We start from the raw sequence: 20,317 nt of genomic DNA on the forward strand, positions 1-20,317 counted from the left end.
CACTAAGAAATGTTCCTTGATATGGTTTCCACACTGCAACTTACCATTCAGAAATTATAAAGACTGAGTTAAGGTTTAGTATCAAAGAGGAATATCCAAAATGATCTGATAATTATAAATTTGTCTGAATCTGGATTTATTTCATATACTTCAAGCAAAAGAACACTTTTTTAAAATGTTTTTTATTGATTTTTTTAGAGAGAGAGGAAGGGAGAGGGAGAGAAACATTTATAAAAGAGAGACATGTATCGGCTGCCTCCTGCATACCCTGTAAGGGGGATTGAGCCCACAACCCAGGCATGTGCCCTGATGGAGAATAGAACTGGTGACCTCTCAGTGCATGGGACAAACACTCAACCAACTGAGCCACACTGGCCAGGGAACAATACTCTTAACATAATAAAGCTGAAAGCAGATATGAAAATATATTAAACAAACATTAAATTAATTTGGTAAAAATAAAATACAATATTACTTTTCTCATTAAATATTTGTGGTTAGGAAAAGATAATTATAGTTCATAAAAAGTACTTATATTAAAAGGTAATAGGTTTAACCAAAGAACTTATATGCACATAGGCATAACCCATGGACACAGACCATACTATGGTATTAGTTTTGAGGGGATGGTTGGATGGTGCCAGTGATGAGGGGGATTGGGACATCTGTAATACTTTCAACAATAAAGATACACTTTTAAAAAAGGTAATAGGTTTATTATTGTTATTTAAAATGAATTAATATATAAATATGTTAAACATCAGTCTTAATTTTAATATGAGAGCCCTAGCCTGTGCGGCCCAGTGTTTTAGTGTCTTCCCCTGCACCAAAAGATTGCTGGTTCGATTCCCGGTCAGGACACATTTCTGCTGTGGGCTTGATCCCTGGGGAGTGCAGGATGCAGCCAATCAATATTCTGCTCTCACATTGATGTTTCACTTTTTCTCTCCCTCTCACTTCTTCTCTCTCTAAAAATCAATAAATATATATATATATATTAATTTTAATATGAGAACTATCAGCATATGTACTCCACTTGAACAAAAACTCTCCAGGGCTCTCAATAAATTTAACAGTATAAAGTAGTCTTGAGACCAAAATTTGAGAACTCTTGAATTAGAACAGCTAAGCAACTTATTCACTGACACAGAGAAACTAAAATTAGTTTGCCATTTCAAAACATATTTTTCTTTCTCTATGAAGCTATTCTCCCTTAACTCTTATTACCATCCTGGTATTTTTGGATTCAGACATCCCTCAAACAGAATAATATAGAGTATGTATTAATGTGGGTAATGATATTCTTTTCAAGTATCTCCGTGTGCATGTTGTGCGTGTGTATGTAGTTTGGGTATGGGAGAACTCATAGATGTATGTTGACAAAGGCTAATAGCTATTCATATAACAGCAACTTGTTCTGAAAAACCAAAAAATATATGTATTTCTTTGAAATGTCAATAATAAGTATAGAAAGTGAGATGTTTGAAGATACATCTTAAAAGTTATATAATATTTTTTATTATGCAGTCTATTAGAATATAAGTTCCCTATAGCAATGTTTATCAAAAAATTAAGAAAATTGTAGATTATGAACCCCCAGGATCATAACTGAATTATAAAATGGCTGTATATTATATATTCATAAGTAAAATATCTATAATACTAGAATAAATATAAAAATAGAATCATAAAATACTTCATGCTGTGTAGTGTGTAATACTATATTCAAACCAGTATACAAATATCAGTATATAAATAATTAGTGGGAAGCAGGAGAAAGAAGTATTTAAATACAAGCTCAGTGATCAGATTGCCTGAATCTGAATACAAACTGTGATAGTATTTTCTGACTTTTCCAGTTTTTGTGTGTGTGGAGATCCAGCCCACAACCCGGGCATGTGCCCTGACAGGGAATCAAACCGAGACCTCCCGGAGCACAGATTGATTTCAACCCCTGAGCCATGCCAGCCAGGCATGCAGGTTTTGTTTTTTGTTTTTCATAATTCTCTAAGCCTCAGTTTTCTCATTTGTAAATTGGGAATAATAGCAGTGCCTCCTTCTGCTTGTGGAGAGGACTAAAGGTTAAAACTCATGGACTTAGAACATGACTAACTCTTGGTAACTGTCAGATATAGTTTTAATTATTGGAATAGAGAAGAGCTAAATAAATTTCTATCTTCAGATAGTTGATTTTTATTTTTAGGCGTCTGGACACTGTAGTCAGTCTCTATTAGTTCAATTTCTGCACCCTGGCTAGCTGCTTAGTCTCTGTGTGTAAATAACAATAGCACTCTCTCAACAGATTTGCTGTGGAAATTGAGCAAGATAAAACCTAGAATAGTACTTGTGCATATTTAGACCTGAAACTTTTTGGTTAATGTGCATATGTATAATATTAATTTTTATTATTGTAAAAATGCTCAGTTTATTCAGGACTTTGAATTTTTTTTTTAATTTGAGATATAGAATGTTCTTAAAACACAAATTCAACATAGAAAAACATCCAGTGAAAACAAGTTTGGCATGGGTTATCTTGACCTGCAAAGATAGACCATTTTCACCACAATTTCATTAATCAACCCCCCCAAAATAGTATTTGTCATTGTATTGTATAATATTGTGATATGATAGTTAAGCTTATTTTCTGTATGCATTAAAATACATGTGAATATCTGCTCTTCAACTTGAGAGATCACAGACCATTTATTTTCATATTCTTGACATTTTGTGATTTATATTTTGACTTCAATATTTATGAGCTCTATGGTAGAAAGTAAACACACACAATCTTAAAAACGAGAATACTCAAGAAAAACACAATATAGGAGTTATATAATCTTAAGGTCAAGCAATAGAAACTCCTCATCACTCCCACAGTTAAATAAAAAAATAAATAAAATGAAATGAGAGAAATGTCAAGAGTAACTTCAGGTTTATTCACAACTACATATAATCAACTAGATTCTTCAGAAACTGAGGAGTAAAGAGGAATACAATGTAAAATACAAATATGTCTGTGAATGCACAAAATATCTCTATAAAATTGTGTTGTTACTATTGTTTGTTTTTAAACAAATATAAGGCACCCTACTGATGTATCTCACGTGCTTATGCTTCCCTTTACATTAATGTGAATTCAATCATTTCCTGAATTATGCAGAGAAATGTTATTATGTCAGAGGACAAGTTCCCATGTATGCCTTAAAAATTTTAGGTCAAAATCAGGTATCCTCATTGGTATTCTATTACAACTACTAAAATATTACAGTAGTTATTGTGACAAAATTATATATTCTATAATAGAATCTACTTTTTACTTTGATAAGCAAGAAGCCAAGCAATAAGCACTGCACAGTGCTTAAGAGTATGGTCCCTAAAGCCTCAGCAGTGTCTTCAGATTTAAGTCCACCACTTTTTAGTTGTGTGATCTTAGACAAATAATCTCTAGAAAACTTGGTTTTCTCAATTGTAAAAATTAGAATAATTATAATGAGCCCTGGCTGGTGTGGCTTGGTCAGTTGGAGCATCATCCCATACACTGAAAGGTTGCAGGTTCAATTCCCAGGCAGGGCTCATACAGGAGGCAACCAGTTGATATCTCTCTCTCTCTCTCTCTCTCTCTCTCTCTCCTCTCTGCTCCTACCTTCCTTTCTCTAAAATCAATAAACATACCCTTGGGTAAGGATTAATGACCTATAATAGTAATCCAATTCTTAGAACTGTTATGAGTATTAAATGAATTAATGCCCACGTAACACTTAGAATAGTGGCTAACAAACGGTAAGCACACAATAAGCATTATCTACTATTAATACATACAAGTGTATGTGTTTACAGGCCTTAAAGCCTGTACATTTTTACAGGTAATTTTTTCAATGATGAAGCAATAATCCTGTCTTAAAATTTTCCCATCACTTTTTAAGAATCCTTACGTGAGGATACGTTGATTTTTTTTTTTTAATTATATTTTAATTTATCTCTATTTTTGAAAATATTACAGATGTCCCTTTTTTTCCCCCATTAATCCCCTCCACCTTGCACTCCCTGCTCCAGGCTTTCCCATTACATTTTAAATTAGGAAATTTCTAGACTGCCACAGTTAATTCATATTTGGCAGAGGTGTCTCTGGCAGATTGTGCAAAAGTATTGAAACAGGTCAATAAGTTAATATTTCCCTTCAATTGATATCAGTAAATCTTAATAATATATTTGATGGATAAAAGATTACATCATTTGATGTTTTTAAGCAATGTAATAGGAAATGTGACAGCAGAAATATTTTACATGATCAATAGAATATAGCAAAATGTTACGTTTTTGTTACCATTTTAAAACAGCTTTTTCCCTGGGAGAAGTTTATTCCATCTCCACTGATGATTAGTTGTGTTATCTTGTACTAGTTTGTTTGTTTTTTTCATCTATATCTCAATTTCGCATCTAAAAAAAAAGTTGATGACATAGACTGTTTCTCATAGTGCTGTTGTGAAAATATGTAATTACACATGTAAACACTTCCAGGAAGATAGTGAAATTATTGAAATTTTTAGACCCACATTCAAAATGCCATCATTTACTCTCCCCTTTTTCCCAGGACGGATCTTTTTGAATCTACCTTCAAAATTTGTCTTAAACTCCACTTTCCCTCCCACTATTTCTATTTCAACACCTTAGTTCAAGCTTCCAACACCTTTCAGTTGAACTGCCTGCAAAGTTGTCTTTGCAGGTCCTCTGGTTTCACTCCTGCACCCAACGACCCCCTTTTCAGACACTTCTCCACACACTAGAGACTGCTTTGAACATGTGAGTTAAATCATGTTACTCCACCTCTGTTCCAACCACTTCACTGTATTTAAAACAACATGAAAAGCCTTTAACAAGATCTGACTCCTCTTTCACTTTTTCATGGTAACTCATTTACCTTTACCTTCATTTTACCAAACAAATTTCCACCTCCTGGCTTCTGCACTTGCCACTTTTGGTTTGGCCAGCTATTGCCTGAACATAATACAGGATGCTGTATTTCAGTTCATTTAGGCCTTTGCTGAAAAATCATTCAATCTCCATTCCCATATATTCTCTGTCATTCTATTTCCATCATTATTTGACATCTAGTTGTGGGTTTAATGGGCGCTAAGCACTCTGTTTTATTTCAGTGTGTATCCCACTGTATAGAACAGTGCCCTTGTGCAGTAAATAGAAATATTAATTACTTTAATTGCTGTTATAATTATTACCTAAGTAATTTCCAAAATATATACATTTGTTATTCTGACTATTGCATATAACTGCTTATAAATTTATAGATTTCAGAAAATAAGATATTTGGCAAAAATCATGTTATTAAGAATCACCAGCCCCCACCTTTATTTCAAGAGAAAACCTCACTTATACTTTTTGACGTACGTATTCCCTTTAAGAATCCTTTCAGTGCATTTCCACTTTAAAGCATCGAGGTGAAGAATAAGACAAGGCTGTGTTAGTAAAACAGAAACCTTTACAGAAACAGGCTTAACAGAGGTAATCAGATGCTTACAAAATCACGGAGTAATGAATATACAAAGGCTCCCAGTTTGCGGCTCCCTCCCCTGGTGTCAGGTAGTTGCAGGAATCACAGGAAACTTTGGAGCATGATTGCAGCCCTTTACAGCCCTGAGGTAGCTGAGTCACAGGACGACACTCAGAAGCCCTGCGACAACCTCTCACCTGCCAAAGTCCGTGTTTGTCCAGCAAGGCTGGAGGAAAGACTATGCCCCAAAGTGTTCTTCCCTCATTCTTCTCCAGCTCCATAAGTGCCACCTGTTTTTTCCAGTTGTTTACACCAACAATCTAGATGGTATTATTAACTTTTAATTTCTCTTCTCTCCAAATTTCAGTCCCTCCAGAAATACTATTTATTCTAATTCCAAAATTATCTTCAATGTCCCCCTTCTTTCCATCTTTACTTTTAGCAGCTTCCCTCGTTCCCCCATTGCTGCATTCTACATTCTTGCTCGCTTCCAGTCTGTTCTCTACATGGGAGTAAAAATTTTGTGTTATCTTAAGTGAGAAGCATTTCCCTTACACTTAGGGGGATATTAAAATTCTATCTGTGAGATGCAAGCTATAGCAATTTACTATATACATAAAGTGAGTCAAAGTTTTAAAGAAAGGTAACTGTGGTTTTATGCATTTTAGAAGTAGGTTGGATAGAGATGGGAAGCAAGCAGGCATTGAAAATAATAATTTTAAAAATGGGAACACAGAATTACTTATTTTAAGAAGTCTGACCTAATGATGACAACCTTTCCAATACACTAAGTTCTTAAATAAAGTGTAATGAAGAGAAAATAAGATCCAATGATGAATCCATAAGATGGAGAACAGAAGATAGTCTAAAGGTAAGAAAAAAGAGAAACAGCAGAAAGCTGTAAAAAAGAAAAAAATAAGATCCAGATGTTAAGTCTCTTTTTCACATTGATTTAAGTACTAGAGAAAAATCTAAACTTTTATGCAGTGATTCTAGACCTGAGTGCTTCTCCATGCAAATAAATCCTCGCCAGCCTTCTTAGCCTTTCCCGGTGGATGCTGGTATCTGCTGTCACAATACAGTTACACACCACACACGCACACACACACACTCATACACACTGTTATCCACCAAATTTTAAAATCCTAAGACAAATTTCATTTAAAGAAAAATGATCAGGAGCTACTTATTATAGTCCTATTCATACTGTATACATATTTCTGTATTCTTCCTTAGATATTTGATCAGGAGTTTTAGAACTTCGACTAGATAACATGTAGTTTTTAAGAACACATCCATATAATAACACATAAAAAGCCAAGGTGACATGAAATATATATTTTTTTCTAAAAACATACTGACTTAAAGTAATTGTATTACAAAATTTTTCTTCTGTCAAACTAGTGTTTTTGAATTTTTTAAATTCTCCTTTACAGAAGCAGTCCTTTAAATCCATCTGCTAATACCCCTAAGGTCAAAATCCATTTCCCCCCCCTCAAACTTTTGGTTTTAATATGTTATTTAAAGAAACCGGACATTAGCTATTTTATTTAGGAACATTTGTCCACAGATAATAGAAAACTGACAAATGTTAACTGACAAGAACTTGGTACATATTAAACAGGATCTCTAATTAGTCGTAGATCATATACCATTTTTCAGCAATAAAACCCAATATGAAGAAACTCACAAAAGCACTTTTCGAATATGTATAAAAATATTTATTTTAATGAAAATATAATTAAGTAAATCAATGATTTTTTTCTAAAAAATTATAATTTAATGATGCTCATGATTTTCTCTCCTTACCCTAGGAAAAATGTCTTAATTTCACCAGGAACATTGCTGTCTTTACTTCAACAGCTAGGATGGCAATCTCTTCAGCAATCCATTGCAACCAACCACTATCCACCCAACCCAATCTAGTAACAAGTCAATTACATGCTGATATAGAAATCACCAATATTGAACCCTTCATCTTCCTTTCCTCTAATAAGAAACAACTAAACTGAGACAAACCCTGATTTTTTAAAGTCAATTTACCCAGTCAGAGACTTACCCTTTCAGTAAGTTCCAAGCAATTAAGTGGTAGCTTGTTCTAATAGTTAGATTGAGGAGTAATAGTACTAGAAAAAGAAAGGAGCTGAGAGCAAAAGTAGGACATTAATTTGTCAATGGCATCTAATTTACACACTTATAGAACATCTGCTCTCTGGGAGTTCTGCTTTTCCAAGTGAACCCACAACTTCAGCTAAAATGTTTTAGATTGATTTTTGTGATCAATGGTACAAGAGGAGTGCAGTCAGAGGATTTTTAAATTTATGCATCAATCTGAATTGAAATAGATTTGAGCAAATTTTTTCCAAATGTGGGGGAGGGGGATAAAGGAAGGAGAATAAATTTTCTCTGACCTAAATACATGCAAAAGCATTCCTATATATGGTACTTTTAAGATATTTTTATTGAATTTGTTGGGGTGGCATTGGTTAATAAAACTATATAAGTTTTAGGTATATAATTCTACAATACATCCTCTGTATATTGTACTATGTGTTCACCACCCCAAGTCATCTCCTTCCACATCATTTATCTCCCCTTTACCCTCTTCTACCTCCCCCAACCCCCCAGGTCTGAATAGACACTTCTCCAAAGAGGACATACAGATGGCCAATAGACATATGAAAGAATGCTCAATCATCAGAGAGAGAGAAATTAAAACCACAATGAGATATCACCTCACACCTGTCAGAATGGCCACAATCAACAAGTCAACAAACAAGTGTGGGTGAGGGTGTGGAGAAAGGGGAGCCCTTGCTCACTGCTGGTGGGAATGCAGACTGGTACAGCCATTATGGAAAACAGTATGGAGGCTCCTCAAAAAATTAAAAATGAACTGTGTCATTTACATATCCAAAGAAACCCGAAACACTAATTCAAAAGAATAAATGTTCATTGCAGTGTTATTTACAATAGTCAAGATTTGAAAGCAGCCCAAGTGCCCATCAGTAGATGAGTGCATAAAAAAGCCGGTATACATTTACACAGTGGAATATTACTCAGCCATAAAAAAGAGGGAAACTTTTAAGATATTTTTATTTATTGATGTCTATATGATGACATTTTATTCAGTTACATATCTTCTTAACAAATTGGCCAGCTAACAGTTAATATTTCTTCATAGTTACTGGTCAGTTCTAAGATCTGCATATATAAAGATGACCAGTCAAATCATCATAATTAGCATTCTTTGAAAATAATCCATTCTCTCTCAATATTATTCAATATCAATGAACAACATGCATCCCATCTCCATGCCCTAACCTCAATTAAATATTGCTTTGAGCAGGTAATCCTTAACATATTATCTTCTGAAAAACCCAAGTAATTTACTGCATTAGTCAGCACAGTCTGCCATGACAAAATACCACAGAGTGGGTGGCTTAAGCAACAGAAATTTATTTTCTTACAATTCTGAAAACTGGAATTCAGAGATCACAGTGCCAGTACAGTTGGTTACTTGATGAGGCCTCTTTTGATTTGTAGGTGGTTGCCATCTCCCTGTGTGCTCACAGGAACTCTTCCTGCTTAGGGAGTCAGTAAGATCTCTGGTTTCTCCTCCTATAAGGACATTGATCCTATCAGGTCAGAGCCTCTCCCCTATAGCCTCATTTAACCCTAATTACTTCCTTAGAGGTACCATCTCCAAATATGCTACTCTGAAGATTAGGATTTCAACCTATGAATTTAGGGGCACACAAACTTTTGGTTCATAACAAGTATATTGCAAGATATGAAAGAAATAATGAGAGAAAAGAAAATTCAGAAGTTCTGTTTTAAAAATGGTTTCAAGTAGTGCATACTTTCAAATGTAAATATAATACAATCAATTATCAACACAAGAAGTAGAAAATAACGTGTAAACTTTAAATATGGAAACATTTTTACTTTAATAGAACTTGTCTTCCAAATGTTATTTATAACATATGTACTAGAATGAATTTCAGCACAAAAAGACACTTTTCAATTTAAACATAGGGATGCAGCATTTGGAATTTGGAATCCTGTACTAGTTGTTTAAGTAACACAAGTCGCCAAAATAAAATCACAACAGAACAAAAGAATGGGTTTTTAATTTATTTATACAGCAAAATCAGCAGCAGTCCTCAGTTCATGCCAAGGACAGATACAGGTTATTATGAATCATGCTGGTGCAGTTTTATGAGTAAAATGACCTTTGACCGTCACATTTCCAGATGTTGCTATTTTCTGCTTAATAGTCAAAACAGAGCTCTAAACCACACTAAGAACTGGCAGGAATTCATAGTATAGTAGATGGAGCAATTTATTTTACATATTAACAGAGTTTGGATGTGTACCCAGTCAGTATATTCTCATAAATTACTATTATACACGTTTTCTAAGGATTCTTTGAATTAATGGCTGTGTGTTGTTCCATTTTTTCTCTCCTCCCATCTCACTGTGAGTAAATTGTTTCAACTGCTTTAGCAGAAAATACAATTCCATTCAGTTTATTTCATAAAGACAGAAAAACAGTTAACAATACCTCTGCCTTTCTGTGTATTCGAAGAAAAGTTTTGGGCACTCCTCATATGCGGATGTAAATGAATTTAGAAATAGTGCTAAGTAAATAGAACATAATGCGTATCATTTTATTTAAGAAAATGGATTTGAGATAAAATTATTATCATTTGTCTTTTTAACGCGAGAAACACATGCCTAAGAAATAGCGTCGAGGTTATCATTAACAATTTTTAAATTGGTTATAAAGACAGTCATAAAGGAAGTGAAGTTTAATACTTTTGATCTATCTGTAATTGGATTTTCTTGTTTGCTTGTTTTTACTTTTTAACAGCTAGCAGAATCTTCCACTTTTAATAACCTGAGATTGAAATGTCAAAATCCAGAAAAGTCAAGAATGAAATCACTATTACATATTAACATGTCACATATAAAACATAAGCCAAAGAAAATATTCTCATAATTGTTCCTATACTTGCAATTTATAGCACATTTTAATCTCAGTGTATAAGGATATATTTACTAGTATCAGTTTAGTTTTAAATAACATATGCAATGTATTTGTTAACTAAATTTACTTTTATAGAAAAAGCTTTCAGAATTTTATTAATATTATCATTTAATTTTAGAGTGAAGAGCTGAATAAGAAATATGGAAGTGTTACTTAGTATTTTTTAGTTATAATATTGCATTTCACCCTGCAATTACATGTGGCACGTTGAATGTTTTCCTCCTGATGCTCTCCTTCAGTTTCTCGTTTCCTTTCCTTTTCTTTTTTCTTTTGTTTTCTTCCCTCTACTCTTCATCCTCTTGCTAAGGATGAGCTTGTGCTCTGTGACATGATATCAAGCATTTTGTGGGGACCTCCTATTATCCCTCACCACGTGTACAAACACTAACAATTCAGACAGGTTATCTTTCTGTGCTCACTGAGAAGGATACCAAAATTTAGGGAGATTAAGAAACTTGCGGCCATTCTAATAGATACCAATTGTAAATAAACTCAACTTTTGCACAATATCGGCTCATGGATGTTAACAGCATTCCCTATAAGATGTTCAGATTATAGATTCTGTGGGTAGATTATTCTAGTAATAGGCGTAAAAAAGAATGGATTATCGTGGTCAATAATATGTTTTCTTGCTGCATTGATTTTATAAACTCCATTCTTCTTTCAATATGTTGTTTTTTTCTGCCTGAAATTTCCTTTAATGAAGACCTATTGATGGTAAATATTCTCAGTTTGTAAAAATATAATAATAATAAATAAAATAATCGCTCTCATTTTGAGTAAGTTAGCCATTTTGATACATAATGTTTCTCAATATTCTGAATAATATTTTCCCACACTTTATGGATATTGCTGTTATAATTGAAAATATGCTATTAAAATAATTTCTAAGTAATATGTCTTTTCTTAGATTGTTTTTAAGATCATCTTTTAACTCCTGTGATCTTCAGTTTCACAGGTATCTAAGTATAGATTTCTTAATACTGTTGGGATATATTGTGCTTCCTTAATATGGCTCTCTCATCAGATCTGAAACACGTTCTCATTCATTATGTCAGGAAATTGTACCTTTCCTCCTCTCCCTCTCTCATCTTTTGTAAGAACTCCTATAAGTATTTTGGCATTTCTCCATGTCTCTTAATCTATTTTTTCCCAACACTTTATCTCTTTGTGCTGCATTTTGCATAATTTGTATTCAGGATAATTCTTCCACTTTACTCTTCCCTTCAATTCCAATTAATCTGAACTTAAAACTATTAAATTCTGTATTTAATTTTAATGCCTAAACATTTAATTTATAGGTATTCACTTTGGTTTTTTTTCCCAATCTGTCTGCTTCTTACTGAAAGAACTTTTTTAATTTCTTATTTTCAATTTCTTTTTTTTATTTAGTCACTTATGCACATTTTTGTAGTTTATTAATTTGTTTACTGCTAGCTGTTGCTGCAAACACACAATCAATCTCTGTGCCACATATTCCTTGCAACTGTAAATAAATCACATCAACCAGGTGTTTGGGGCTGAGTGGTCTTCTATCTGCCTGTTTGAGTACACAATCTCTTTCCACATCTTGGGTCCCCTTTCTCCAAACCCATTCTGTCCTCTCTATTCTAAAAAGATGTGGAAAAGAAAGAAAAAGGAAGGAAGGAAGGAAGGAAGGAAGGAAGGAAGGAAGGAAGGAAGGAAGGAAGGAAGGAAGGAAGGAAGGAAGGAAGGAAGGAAAAGAAAGAGAGAGAGAGAAAGAGAAGAAAAAGAGAAAGAGAGAGAGAGAGAGAGAGAGAGAGAGAGAGAGAGAGAGAGAAAGAAAAAGAAAGAAAGAAAGAAAGAAAGAAAGAAAGAAAGAAAGAAAGAAAGAAAGAAAGAAAGAAAGAAAGAAAGAAAGAAAGAAAGAAAGAAAGAAAGAAAGAAAGAAAGAAAGAAAGAAAGAAAGAAAGAAAGAAAGAAAGAAAGAAAGAAAGAAAGAAAGAAAGAAAGAAAGAAAGAAAGAAAGAAGAAAAGAAAGAAAGGATCACATGTTGGAAGTCTATATCAAATAGGCCTAGAAATGATATACATCATTTTTAAATACATTCCATAGGCCAGAACTTGGTCATATGGTCGTAGCCAACCACAAGGGAAACTTGGAAATGTAATCACCCACCTCTGAATCCAAGACGAACTAAGTTGAGAGAGCAGCTTGCCAGTCTATACCACATAGTCCCCATCCAATAGTTCTATTCTGCAATTCTTGACAGATTAATTATGCTATTTGTTTCTCTCTGCTGGTGACATCATGGTAGCTTACTTCTTGTATTTTGTTATTTTAGATTAAAAGTTCATATTTGGTGGGACTTTATCTCAGAAATCCTGTGTTGTTTGAATTCCTAGACCTCACATGTAAAGTAGTATAAATATTAATACAAAACCTATGTGAATGGAAACATGTGGTCACAAAATGTCAGGGGAAATATTTTTTCCTACCCTATCCACAGCCAAAACTGAAACAGACAATATTTCCTTTTATTTCCTATTGAAGGTGGTTATTTCCTTTTTTGGTCCACATTTATACAAAAGACAGAGACCTTTTGAAAGTCCAGGCTTAATGCCAGAGTTCATTTCTCAAATTCCAACATCCTACCTTGACCCTGTACCTCCACGACCATTAGCACTCAAGATCTTTGATTAGCACTATCAACAAATGTCACCAAGCACAACTGAAGCATCAGTGAACACTTTCTGCCCAAGTTTTCAGCTTACACTTTGCCTTTTGGACCATTATCAGCCAAACCTTTGGTTAACACTATAAAGGCATGCCTCCTAGCACAGCTGCTACATCTGTTCACACTTTCTACTCTAGTGTTTGATTTACTGCTTCTTGAACCAGGGTGTTGCACTTACAATCCTGAGAACTGAGTTTACATTTGCAGTGAGGTTTGCTTTACCTATCCAATATTCTATGTGTTTTGTCATGAGAGGATTTTAAAATTTTTACCTTTGTATTTCTGATACAGGGGTTGGTCCCTGTTATCCTCTTTCTCTTACTTTCATTATACTTTAGCGATTTTAATAACCAAGTTTGTTTAACAGAGTTTAAAGTTAGTTGCTATGATTATCTTCTCCAAAGATATACAGTATGCAACATGCTTATTGGCTACTACCTCCAATTACTCCACTGCTTCCTGTTTTGCACTATTTTCTTTTACATTTTTATATCTCCAAAATTTAATAAATATTAACTGAGTTTATCCATATGTTTAACAGATTCTCTGATCATGATTGCACCCACTATTTTACTCATTTCAAGTATGTGACGATTTCTTTCTCATAAATTATATTCTTAGTAAGATTTTTTTAAGAATGTCTGTGAGTGGCAGATTCTCCCTCGTTTCTCTAGAAAATGTCTATCTCATGCCCACTCCTAATGGTAGTGTAGCAGAGTTCTAATTCTATACTAGTAATTATTTTCTCTAAGAACTATGAATATATGATACTATGTTTTGATGTTTTGCTGATGTCAAATTTAATGTCAAGCTTACAGTTTTTTTGTAGTTATTCTTTTTCTCCAGGCACTTATAAGATATCTCAGACTCTGAAGTCTCCTTTAGAATATTTCTAGGTATAGATTTATTGTTATTTATCCTCATTTGAGGCTGATTATATTTTTAGAACCTGAAGATTTAAGATAAATCCAGAATATTTTCAATCATTTTCACATTACGTATTGCCCCTTTCTTTTTCTCAAGGGGATTCCATTAGAATACATAACATCATATAATTTCGCCCTACATCTCTTAAACCTCACATGTTTTGTTTTTTTCACACTAACCTGCCTTCTCTTTAGTCATTTCTTCTAGTTAACTGTCTTCAATTTTATCTTAGACTATTTTACCCATGCAATGCATTTAAGTTTTAATAATGTTTTTATTCCTAAAATTCTTTCATTTAAACCTATATCCACTGCCTCATGGTATCTTGTTTTTTAAAGATTTTAAGTTATATTGTGTCTTAATCTTTTAAAATATTAATTAATTTTACTATCTATCCTAACACATAAATTCTTGGCATTCTAAGCCTACTTTTAGTTGAGATTCATTATATTCAGTTATTTTAGATGGTTTCCTAGTGGGCTTTGTAATTTTATATTTTGAGCTCATAATTTGTAACCTTTTGAGTGGGTGTGTCAACAGCAGCTATCCAATACCTCTCTCACAGTAGATGTTGCATATGTTTGAGAAAGGGGCTTGAGTAGAGGGGGCAGAAAACTGTCTTATTTGCTTCACTGGTCTTTATATCAAGAGTAACTGCATCTGAAGTTCATCTGACCTAGATGATTTAGATTATGAGCTCCTGGGCCTTGATCCTGAGCCTAATGCTGTAATGAAATAAAATTTTTGAGGGATCTTGTTAGAAGATATGCTTTGCAAGTGTGAGGAATATAAATAATTTGTAGCCAAAATGCAGACTATGGTAGTTTTAAAACATGCCCACAAATCTTTTAACACTCTTTTCATTGAGGTGGTTTCTTTGTCCCCTTATTTTGATTTTTGGCTTATATAAATAACTCACAATTAACAAAATAGAATATAGTGGACTTAATGGTGCAGGGCTTCTGAAACTATGTCATAAAAGTCAATGTTGATTCTGACTTGTTTGCTGGGACACTTTACTTTGGAAACTTGAGGCCTGCCCTCAGTGGAGAAGCCCAAATCACATGGAAAGGCCACATGTTAGTGCTCCTTTCTGAGATCCTACACAGCCACCAAAGTCAACTCACAGGCATGTGATGACTCCTCTGGTTGATTTCAGCCACCAGTCCTGGAGTCATCCCTATCTGTCAGTTCTTCACAAGCATATGCCCAAGACATCATGCAACAAATAAAACACTCACACTATTTTCCTTCTGAATTTTAAACCCATAAAACTGAAGAATATAAGGTTGTGTAAAGCTGGTAGTTTGGTGAGAATTTGTTATACAGCAATAGTAACCCTAATATGCTTTGTAAATTTATGCGCTAAATATTTGAAATGCTTTATCCTGAAACTCTTATGTATCCTGGGTTTAAAGTTTTTCTTGCCATACAAGTAATTAGTTTAGGATATAATTTTATATTTATTTGTCAGCTAAAACCAAATTCTCTGTTATGATAAAACTCCCCATCCATCTTCACATACTCATGAACCTAGGGAAGCAACAATACCAACCTCACACTTAGAGGTTTGCCAATCTTGTTTTGAACTCTTTCTTAAGTATAGAAAATGAGAAATTGTGCTTTTCTTTATATGATATCAATTATGCATGTACAAGAATATTTGGTAAAATTCGTCTGACATATCCAAATGTTTATAGTAGAAAGCTTTTCAGATTATTTATATATATTGCTTTCCCATATTTTATTCTTCTGTTATGAACAAAAAATAGTACCATTTAGAAAATATAACTAAGCATATGAAAAAAGACACAAAATTTAAAAGAATCAGACATCCATACATTACATTTTAATTTGATCTATAGCATTTCAACTTTTTTATTATATATATATGTTTAAATAATTATAAATATTTTTATTTTACCAAAATGAAGTCATACCAGACATAATGTCTTATGACTTATTTTACTTAAAATATTTCATGGAGAGCACAGGCCACCAGTGGTGATCAAATCCATCCAGGCCAGACGAGAAAGGCAGAAACTCTCCAGACATTTTCTGGTAGTGAGCAAGTTTTTATCCCAATACCACAAAGAAACACCAGTGGCCTCCCTGGGACAACCTCCAACAACATGAAGACATTTACTGAAAGAGTTGTGTTAAGTTTTTCTAACAACCGCTATGGAGTAAAAATAAAGAGTGGCTTTCTACTTAGTCAAAAAACAGTTGAGAAAGAAATACTAATGAATATTAATGAGATTGTAAGACCTGGTCTCAGTGCCATTCTGGGACACACAGGTGGAGGCAAATTTTCCTTGTGAGATATCTTAGCTACAAGGAAAAATCCATGGGGATTATCTGGAGATGTTTTGATAAATGATCAACCTGACCTGCCAATTTCAAATGTAACTCGGGTTGTGTGGTACAAGATGATGTTGTGATGGGAACTCTGACAGTGAGAGAAAATTTACAGCTTTCAGCAGCTCTTTGGCTTCCAACAACTATGATGAATCATGAAAAAAAAAAAAAAAAAAAGAACAAATAAACATGGTTATTTAAGAATTGCATCTGGCTAACGTGACAGATTCCAAGGTTGGAACTCACTTTATCCATGGTGAGTCTGGAGGAGAAAGAAAAAGGGCTAGCTTTGGATGGAACATGTTATGTACTATCCACCTGTTTCCTGAATGAACCTACAGCTGGCTTAGACTAAAGCTCATCAAATGTTTTCCTTTTGCTCCTGAAGAGATTATCTAAGCAAGGAAAAACCGTCCTCTTTTCCATTCATCAGCCTCTTATTGTATCTCCAAGTTGTTTGGTAACCTGACGTTATTGGCCTCAAAAAGTCTAATGTTTCATGGGCCTGCTCAGGAGGCCTTGGAGTATTTTGCATCAGCTGGTTACCACCATGAGCCCTATAGAAACCCTGCAGACTTCTTCCTGGATGTCATTAATGTAGACTCCTCTGCTGTGGTATTAAACAGAGAAGATGAAGATTGTTAAGCCAAGGAGACCGAAGAGCCTTCCAAGAGAGATGAGCCACTGATAAAAAAATTTGCTCGATTTTATGTCAACTCTGCCTTCTTCAGAGAAGGAAAAGTTGAGTTAAATAAACTTCCAAGAGTGTAGAAAAAGAAGAGTGAAACCTTCAAGGAGATCACCTATGCCACTTCTTTCTGTCATCAAGTCAAATGGATTTCGACATGTCCCTTCAAAAACTTATTGGGCAGTCCCCAGGCATCTATAGCTGAGATAATTATAACAATCATCCTGGGACTGGTTATGGATGCCATTTTCTATTATCTAAAAAGTGACCTTACAGAAATCCAGAATAGAGCTGGGGTGCTCCTCTTTCTGATGAACAACCAATGTTCTAGTAACATAACATACTTGGAACTATTTGTAACAGAGAAGGAGCTCTTTATACCTGAATATATCAGTGGATACTACAGAGTGTCACTTATTTCTTTGGAAAACTGTTATCTGATTTACTACTCATGAGAATGTTAGCAAGTATTATATTTACTTACATGATATATTTCTTGTTAGATTTGAAACGACTGGTGGAGGCTTTCTTCATCATAATGTTTACTCTAACGAAAATGGCTTGTCTGCCAGTTCTATGGCACTGGCCAGAGGAGCAGATCAGAGTGTAGTATCCATAGCAACACTTCTCATGAATATCTCCTTTGTGTTTACAGTGATTTTTTTCAGGTCTGCTGGTCAATCTCAGAACTATTGTGCCTTGGCTCTCATGGCTTCAGTACTTCAGCATTACTCAATATGGCTTTGAAGCTTTGCAACACAATAAATGTTGAGGACAAAACTTTTCCCTGGAGTTCAATATAACAGCAAACAATACCTGTAGCTTTGCAATATGTACTGGCAAAGAATTCTTGAAATATCAGGGCATTGATCTTTCACCTTGGGGCCTATGGAAAAATTACACAGCCTTGGCATTCATGACTGTTATCTTCCTTACAATTGCTTACCTAAAATTGTTATTTCTTAAAATTTTTCTTATATTCCTTTCTAATTTACATGATTTTTATTTGCACTTTAAAAAGGGAACATCTTGATACAAATATTCAAAAAATATTTCTATATTATGTTATTAAATACAGTATATATTACATACCTATTTTTATTGTTTCCTTAAAGTTCTACTGCTGGATTGTATCAAAAGTTTTCTGTTAGTCCTCTAATGTTTGATGGTTATATTTCAAATATTTCTAAATTAAAAACAGATTTGTGATAATTATCTAAATATTTTCTTACATGTGGTCTATATTTTGGTTTAACATGAATGCTTGATTTATCTCCAGGTACAGTTGGTAATGTATTTTATTTAGGCATGCATCTTTGTTATGCACCTCAAATTATATAAAACTATTTTAATCCAGCACCTAGATTGACAGTGAAGAAAGAAGTGCTGCTTTAGTCAACCTGAAACAGAATAGCAACCTCCCAGATCCTCTGAAGCTGGGTTGTCCAATACAGAAGCTTCTAGCCACAGTTGTTATTGAGCACTTGAAATAAGCTAGTCTGAATTGAGATATGCTCTAAAAAATGGATTTTGAAAACAGTCCAAAAAAAAGATAAAATATTTTATTAATAGGTATGCACTATTAATATGTGCATACGAAAATGACAATACTTTGGAATATTGGGGTAAATAAAATAGATCATTAAATTAATTTCACCTCTTTATTTTTAATTTTCTTTTTAATGCTTATTACTAAGATTATATAATAACCTTTAATGCAAGAATGTACTCATTCTTGGCAGAATTACAAGACCACTGAAGGGCCAAATGAGGAATGGAAGGTTACTTTTGATAGTTAAAGTGAATAACTTTTTTCAAGGGGATTACAAGCTACACAGGTTAAGTTTGGTCATGTATGTCTCTCCATCTGATATTGGGAATGGTTCAGCAGAACAGATATGATAGCTTGGCTCAAGTATTTTAAACAATTATGAGCTCCTTTTAAAAATAAATGCATATCTAGCCAAGAAAATAGTTCATTTTTATTTGTATCTCATGGATATGCCTGGGGGTGGATAAAATTAATAATAAAATGGTACATTCATTATACATTGTTGTAGACATTCGAATTACATATATTTAAAAACTTACTAAAACACATTTAGAACACTGCTTTTAAGTTGCTTTTTTTCAAATTCAGAAAAGGAAATACATCTGCTTTAAATATTTTTATATTGCTATTGATGGGATCAAAGCTGAAAATTATATATCTTAAACATAACAAACATTTGCCCTAAATTTACCAAATTAAGTTTCACTTTTATGATATGATAATATTAATATAATTTCTTTAAATCGTTCAGGATCATATAACTAATTTTACAATTAAATTATCCCCTCTAATTTTCTCTTTTCCACTCCTTAATTTTTTTTTTTTCACAGAACATAATGTAGAATTGTCAGCTACCTTAAGTCTATTCTATTGCCTTAGTAAGGCAAACAAATTTAATAGCAGTAGCAATGATCAACAAGAAAAGTTATAAAAGTGATAATGCTTGGTAGCACATCGTAAAGCCCTCTGTCATATGCCTTATGGGTGTATTAGATTTTTAGATTTACAAATTTTCGATAAATATTTACTTCTAATGTCTAGTTTAGCACTACTCAAGCTGCAATACCTGTTTTCATAATTTTTTCCAGAATGCCCAGGTGCAGCCCGGCCGGGCGTGGCTCAGTCAGCAGTTAAGCATCGGCCTAGGATCCAGGAGATCATGGTTCGATTCCCAGTCAGGGCACATGCCCAGGTTGCAGGTTGAGTTTCCCTGATAATGAACACTATAATAAATAATATGACCAAGATAATAAAATATTTGAAAGACAGGTTGCAGAAATCACTCAAATGCAGTGACTGCACCAATCCATTATTATACTGTATTGCCTCCTTCTCTCAATCCTGTGGTCTCAATTTCCTTCAAAGGACAATACAAAGCAAATAAGAGTAAGACATCTACGGTCATCAGTGTTGCTTACTTAAAACATTGAGCAATGTATGTATGTTTCAACCCCTTATAAAAATATATATATGGCAGAGAGCTAAATCTATTCTGATGTCTAGAGAAAACACTTTAATATAATTTGAGCATAGACTC

At 33.7% G+C, this 20,317-nt stretch overlaps 1 pseudogene; it reads left to right on the plus strand.

The window, feature by feature from the left end:
• Positions 1-5,627: 5,627 nt before the first annotated feature.
• Positions 5,628-18,261, plus strand: LOC107526858 (broad substrate specificity ATP-binding cassette transporter ABCG2-like; annotated as a pseudogene).
• Positions 18,262-20,317: the final 2,056 nt, after the last annotated feature.

Source organism: Miniopterus natalensis, chromosome 2, assembly GCF_054644295.1.
Source record: "Miniopterus natalensis isolate mMinNat1 chromosome 2, mMinNat1.hap1, whole genome shotgun sequence".
Lineage (NCBI taxonomy): Eukaryota > Metazoa > Chordata > Mammalia > Chiroptera > Miniopteridae > Miniopterus > Miniopterus natalensis.